At 35.6% G+C, this 7,378-nt stretch overlaps 1 non-coding gene across 1 annotated transcript; it reads left to right on the top strand.

The window, feature by feature from the left end:
• Positions 1-708: 708 nt before the first annotated feature.
• On the top strand, positions 709-815 carry LOC127077109 (small nucleolar RNA R71). The gene has a single exon (XR_007787092.1). It is a non-coding gene; the product is annotated as a small nucleolar RNA R71 (small nucleolar RNA).
• Positions 816-7,378: the final 6,563 nt, after the last annotated feature.

Raw genomic sequence — 7,378 nt, 5'->3', positions numbered from 1 at the left:
AGATCTGGGTTTCAAGCATCTTATTTTGAGTGATTATCTCATCAACCTTGGTCCCTAATTGCGTTATAAGTTCGTTTACATGAACGTTCTGGTTTAGGAACTCTTTATTTTGCTGAGTCTGGCCCGATATGAAGCTCTCCATGATCTTCTCAAGGTTAGACTTCTGGGGCACAACTTGCATGGTTTGATTTTTGGGCTTGATAACCTTGCGGTCTTTGAGGTGCATAATTTTGGATAGGGTTCTGGTTTTTATTGGAGAAATTCAGATGATTCTTCCATCCAGGGTTGTAGGTGTTTGAAAATGGGTTAGCTTGGGCGTAATTCACTTGGTTGGTGTTCAGGTCATTTAAAAGGTTACACTCCGTTAATCCGTGTCCTTTAGATCCACAGAGTTCGCACTCTGTGTGGAATACTGCTGCGATGTGAGTGTTTGTAGACATATGTTCTATCTTAAGGGATAAAGCATCCATTTTCGCCTGCATCAGGTCTAGAGAGCTTATCTCATGTATTCCACCTTGGGTCTCCTTTTTCTCTATTGATGCTCGTTCAGTTCCCCATTGGAAATGGTTTTGGGCCATATCCTTAATTAGGTCACAAGCTTCTGGATAAGGTTTGTTCATCAGCGCACCATCTGCGGCAGCGTCGATGCTCATCTTGGTTTTATAATGGAGTCCATTGTAGAAGGTATGAACGATCAACCATTGTTCTAGGCCATGGTGTGGGCAGACTCCTAATAGCTCTTTATATCTCTCCCATGCTTCGAAAAGAGATTCTCCTTGGTTTTGGGTAAATCTAGTTATTTGGTTTCGAAGAACAACAGTCTTACTAAGGGGGAAATATCTAGCAAGGAATACACTCCTAAGGTCTTCCCAAGTAGTTATTGAATTGACTGGAAGTGAATCTAACCATGAGCATGCTCTATCCCTGAGGGAGAAAGGAAATAATCTTAAATGGATCGCATCGGGTGAAGCGCCGTTATATTTTAAGGTGTCGGCTAGTTGGATAAAAACTTTTAAATGTTGATTCGGGTTCTTAGTAGCGAGACGCGCGTATTGGTTCTGTTGCACTAATTGCAACAAATACGGTTTTAGTTCGAAATTGTTAGAAGGAATAAGGGGGTTTACTATACTCGAACTAGGTTCCTCATCAAAGGGTTGGGAAAATTCCTTAAGGGGTCGCCGGTCGCGATTCTCGGCCATACCTTTCTTAATTCGGATGAGTAAGAGGCGTGTACGAGTATAACGTTTGGGTTCCACTAAAGGATCTACTAAATTTCCGATACTACGGGTTCTTCGCATTTACTGGCTAATAATGCCTTAGTCTAGACGGTGTAACAACAGGGTACTAAATTTGACAAAGTTGGTCCCCGGCAACGGCGCCAAAAACTTGATCGCTTGATTCGCAAGTGCACGAATTACGTCAAAGTAATATAAAAGAATATCGATCCCACAGAGACCAAACGTCAATCTATCGATTACTATCGTTACAGTGTTTATCTAAGACGGTATAAACGAGATATTGGGTTTGCAAAACAATGGTAAATAATAAATGCAGGTAAAGAGAGGTTGAATGTATTTCACGTCAATTAAGTGATGTTTCGATTGTCTACATAGAACTACTTATGAGGAAATATTTTCTACTCTTGAAAAGAATCCATTTAACAGGAACTTTATTCCAATACTTCCCTACAATCATAGACGCCAACGTTGCAAGAGCATCTGCCATCCGGTTTTCATCTCGAGGGATATGATGAAACTCAACTTTTGTAAAGAAAGTTGAAATCCTCCTCGCATAATCTCTATATGAACAATCCACCTAAACGAACAATCCACCATGTGAGGAGAGCTTCAACATACTAGTGAGGGATCCACCCTATAATAAGTATGAAAGACTTATAGTCCAATCACTAAGGATAAGGTGAGGTTTACATCAACCACTATGATAACTCAAACCTATGGCTAATGTTTATGAAAAAAGGTTTTAGCAAAGGTGGCCATTGGAACCACAAAAGTCACTTGAAGTGAGTTGTATTTACAAGTTAAGTGTATTTACAAAATGGGGTCAAAGTTGACTTAATGTTTATTCACAATGAGTATTAATGAAAAGATTTTGAAAAATCAAAGGCATAAGGCCTAGGTTTCTAGTTTGAAAATAATGTCAAAAGTTTGCACAAAATGAATTTGGCTTGGGTTATAGTGGAGAGAAGAAGAGAAGGGCTAGTCCTAAACATGCAAAGATAAGATAAGAGATAAAACCCTCGGAGTTCCTTTTCTTGAGATCATAAAGATGATTCAAGATGCTCCTTTCCTTTGGACTTAGCAATCACTCAAGCAATCAAACAAATATTATATTCAAGCTCCTAGGATCTCCACTTGGGTTGTCTCTCATAACTTGGCTACTCATGACAATAGTCCTTCTTACTATCTCAAGATGGAATCCCTATCACACAAGAACAAACATCAAAAAGTTCACAACACAATAAGAGGAATGGACAAAAAATGAGTTTAGATTACGGGTCCTTTGAAGTCAACTTTAAGATTTAGCATTCTAAAGGCATGAGGCCTAGTTGCTCTTCCACAAGTTTAGCATTCTAAAGGGATGAGGTCTAGTTTCTCTTGACCTCCTTTAAGCATAGGTAAGGTCCTAATTCTAAATCCTTTCTCCTTTTTGCATTGGGTTCACACAAACAAAGACAAAACAAACCCAAAGCAATAATATATTTATATACAATAATGAGCTCAAATGAGCAAACGGAAAATGACATAAACATAAAATATGAGCTCAAGTGAGCAAACGGAAAAAGCAATATGAATAAAATGAGCAAGAAAGTAAATTGCATTAAATTAAATTGCAAGAATTAAATGCTTGAATTAATGTTAGTACTTAATAGTTAATGTTAGTGTGTCATAAGACAATTTAGCGCTATATTAAGCAATCGTAAGTGGACTAATGTAGTAGTCACACCTATCTGAGGTTGGTTAATAAAACTATAGGCAAATAAACACAAGTTAGAGATCATGACTAGTAAGCTAAGCTCCTACAACTTGCCATGCCAAAAGAAAAGGTGAAGGCCTTGTATGGATTTTAGGCTTTTTGTTTGACCAAGAAGCAACCTATCTTGGACATAAAGAAACTCACTTGATCTTTGATCAAGTTGAGTTTGATTTGGATCAAAGAAGGTTAAGCCTCTCATATGTCAAGACTAACCACAAATCATTAACTCATTGGCCAAAAAAAAAGTGAGATGAAGATGAAATGAAATGGACAAAAGGAGAATTCAAATGAAATAATCATAACACAATGATCAAATATGAATCAAATCATCATCAACCAATGTAAAATAGAAGAAAAATGAAGATTAGAAATCAACAAGTCAAACATATTTTTTGGTATTTTTGAAATTAAAATAAATCATAAAATAAAATGAACAAAGTATGGTCAAACCTCAAATTCAATTCAAATCAACTTCAACAAGTCCAATTGAATCATCATAGGTCTAACATGGTCAAACAAAATTTGACAAATTTTCTCAACATTTTTTGAAAACAGAAATTATTTTAGAACAATTAAAAACCAAGAAAAATAACACAAATGGATTAAAATCTCAAATAAATCTCAAATCAATTAAGAAATTGATGAGACTATTTTTCATAGACCTATCATGATCCATATGTGTTAAGAAAATATTTTTGGGATTTTCAGATATCAAAAAGTATTTAAAATGAATTAAAAACTATTAAAAACAAAATAATTCACAAAAAATATTAAATGAAGTCACAAAAATAATTAAAAATCAGATTATGAAACTAGATTTTTCAAGAATTGTTTTGCCATTGGTCTCATATTTTTGTGACTCCAAATAAAATAGTTATGAATTTTTGAAATTAAAAGGAATTAAAAGAAAATAAAACAGAAAAATAGAAAATAGGAAAATCAGCGCCCCTTGGATCAATTTCATTAATTGACGTGCCACAATCCAAGGGCTCAGAAGTGCGTTCTCACCATAGGCATTGGTCAAACGCATCACATGTGGTATTCAAAGAAGTCAAACACACGCACAACCATGATTAGAACAAATGAGACAGATCCAAAGGCTTGGAGTCATCCACGTGGGGATGGTGGTCGAAACCACCATCTTCTTCGGCCAGAACGAACTCCAGGCACCACGCGCAGGTTTTTGAACCTTAAACAAAATAAGCAAACGTGGTACCAAAATGAAGTTGGGGTGATGTACATCACCCTTGTAACCTTGGATTGTGCTCAATGTTTCTATCAAGTGAGAAATCTGAGCTTGAAATTCAATGTATGCAAACTGAAACGGCTCAAATTAGGAAATCAAGACCACCACTGGGCGGCCTCTTGCTCGAGGACTTCAAAAAACAGTTTGAACACAAGTGTAAGACCCCAATTTTGTCCCTAAGATCCCTCATGGCATCATATCATAACTTTGCATTGCCTCAAGGATCATTAGACACCTTGCTTCCTTCCCTGTGGGTGGGATATTTCTTGAGAGTGGTTCTTGATCACCAAGCATTGCTTGCATTTTGTACATCATTGCTTTTCTTTTAATCACTAACCAAAAATGTACAAAAATATGTCATTAACCTTTGTTACTTGCAGCTTAAGCAATCAACAGGTCAAGGCATCAGATGAATTCTTGGTACAAAGAGCAGATGGTATTTTCTTGAGATATGGATCATGTGATCATTTTATGGAGCTTATGTGAGCTATAGGTTCATTTTGGAGCAAATTCCCCAAGTGGTTGAGGCTCGAGTTCATCAGAACATGTTCAGGTCATCTAAGGACCAATGCAGTCAACTGAAAAGTCAACTGTGGATTTTGAATTGAGAAATTAAGTTTCTTTATCCCATTCATGTCCAAATCATGCTTATTCATCATACCAAAGATCAAGGTTGAAGAATTTGAAGTCAAGTCAAAAGTTTCCAAAAATGGAAAGTGACCTATAATTTCAACTTTCCAAAAATGGCAAGTTTTTGATCCAACTTCAACTTAACTTTCCAACATCAAAGAAGCTTCAAATGAAATTTTGTCCAACATGAAAGTTGAAGATATCTCTCTCCCATTTCCAAAAAGTCCAAGATCATGAGCATCTGATGTATGGTTGAGGAGATATGATCCAATCAGTGCCAAGTGTGCATGGAACTTCAAATGGCCATATCTTTTGATTCATAACTCCAAATTTGGTGGTTCTTTTTGAATTTTGCTTCTCATAACATGAACTTTTCAAAACAATCACCACATTGCATGAATTGTTATCACATGATCATTTGCTACTCCATGCCTTTTTTGGAGGGAAATTGCAAAATTCAAAAATGGTGCATCATGGGAACTTTCTACCATTGCCATTGGGTTTAAAAAATGATTTTAAGTGTAATTGATGAAGCAAATGGTACTGTTCACATGGGATTAGTCCATACACCATGCATTTTTGAAATTTTGCAAAATACCTTATTTTTATTAACCAAGTTAAGTATGGATTAGCAAGGTGATTAAGGAAGCATATAAATACTCTAATCTAACAGAATTTGAAGGAGGTTAATCATTTTTCACCATTTCAAGATCCAAATTCTCTCTCCCTCCAAAATTTTCTTCCAAGCATAATTCAAATTTTCTTCAAATAACATTGCAATTTTATTTCATATTCTTGTTCTCTGGTATGAATTGAGTGCAGATCAAGTGTTAGATTGTTGAATTCGAGCAAGAGTTGTGCATAGCAAGCTCAAGAACATTGCCATGGCAGCTGAGATTTGAGCTAGATCTACATTGTTTCAAGCTTCCTTTTCTTCATCAAACATCATTACAAGTGTTATAGAGTGGATTTGGATCATTTGGAGCATTGGATCGTGCATTGCAAGGAACTGCTCTTCAAGAGGTTCAATTTTCGAATCTCTTAATTCTCAAATTCATGCACATATTCTTGTAGATCTATTCTTGCTAATGATTCTGGTGAAAATTTCATGAAAAATGGTGCATTATTGAGTGAGTTATGTGTGATGGAAGTTTGATGCCTCATTTTTATTTTGTTCGATTCTCTTTGATCTTGATGAGTTAGGATTAGATGTTTGTTGATCTATAATCTCCATTGCAAAAGCTTCATGATGATGTATGATTTTGGAATTTCTGGAAAAATTGTTCATGAAGGTGCACTGTTCATCTTCGTCTTAATGAGGAAGACGAAGTAGCGTCAGATTTGTGACGGATTTGCGTCCAACTGGTTTTGTTAGGGTTTGCAGGTGAAACGGCGTCGTTTCATGTGTGGCGCGCTCACATTTGAATGTTAACATGGATCGATTCCTGGCGAGATCATATTTTCAAATTGCTTCATCATTTTATGCTTTCCCTCCTTATTTTCCATACTATGCTTCATTTTGATTTTGATTTTTTCTTCCAACTTCAAAAATGCATAACAAATTGAAAAATGACTCAAATAATTCCAAATTTTTTGTAGCATGATCCTTTGTTTGTCTAGTTTTTTATGATGATAATTGCTGAGGTTGTGCATGGCTGAATTTTGGATTGTGCTAGACTTTGTGATCATGTGTACATTTGTGACGTTGCTCCATTCATCTTATTGTGAAATGCTTGATTTTAATCCAATGGACATGGAATTTTGCATGATGATTCTTGACATGTTAATGGATGTTTTAGGTTTGGTTTGGTAATTTTCCCATTTGTCATTTCTGTTTTATGCACATGTTTGCATGGTGTGACAATTTGTGTCACACATTTGGTTGTCCAACTTGTACAATTTCATTTCCATGCCAAATGATCTTTGATGCTTCTGATTTTTTGTGTGATGATTGGTTTGGATGTGTTGAATGCTCATTATTGTTTCCAGAATTATTTGAATCATTTCTGTTTTGATTTGGAATTTTCATTCATAATGTCCAAATATGAGCTTTGAAATTGTCTTTGACTTCTCTTGCTTATTACATGGACTTTCTTGATGTTTTTGACTTGGTCCTTTTTAGGACATGTTAATATGTGTTTGAAGTTGCATTGTGTTGAATTTCAGCTCCTGTTTTGAATTTTTTCTTTACCTTTGACCCTAGGCTTTGACCTAGTGGTTTGTACTTACATGTGAGCTTTGAATTTCAGGTTCAAGCATCCAAATTCCATGGTTAATGTTGCTTCATCATTTGAATGTTGATATTTGCTTTTGATTTCTAAAATTGTTGTTTTGTAGGTTGATGATAACTCATTTGAGTTTGCCTTATGGCTTATGTGATTGTTTGTTTGTTATTGACTGTTGTCTGTTTGTCTGAGTATTGTACTGATTTATTTAGTTGTTTTCACAGGTACCTAAGTTGCTTTAAGTTCATTTGAACTTTGCTTTGCTTTGCTTGTGGTTGGCATA

This window comes from Lathyrus oleraceus, chromosome 4, assembly GCF_024323335.1.
Source record: "Lathyrus oleraceus cultivar Zhongwan6 chromosome 4, CAAS_Psat_ZW6_1.0, whole genome shotgun sequence".
Classification (NCBI taxonomy): domain Eukaryota; kingdom Viridiplantae; phylum Streptophyta; class Magnoliopsida; order Fabales; family Fabaceae; genus Lathyrus; species Lathyrus oleraceus.
Note: the sequence above shows the minus strand (reverse complement) of the source record. Positions and strands in the feature narration are given on the sequence as shown.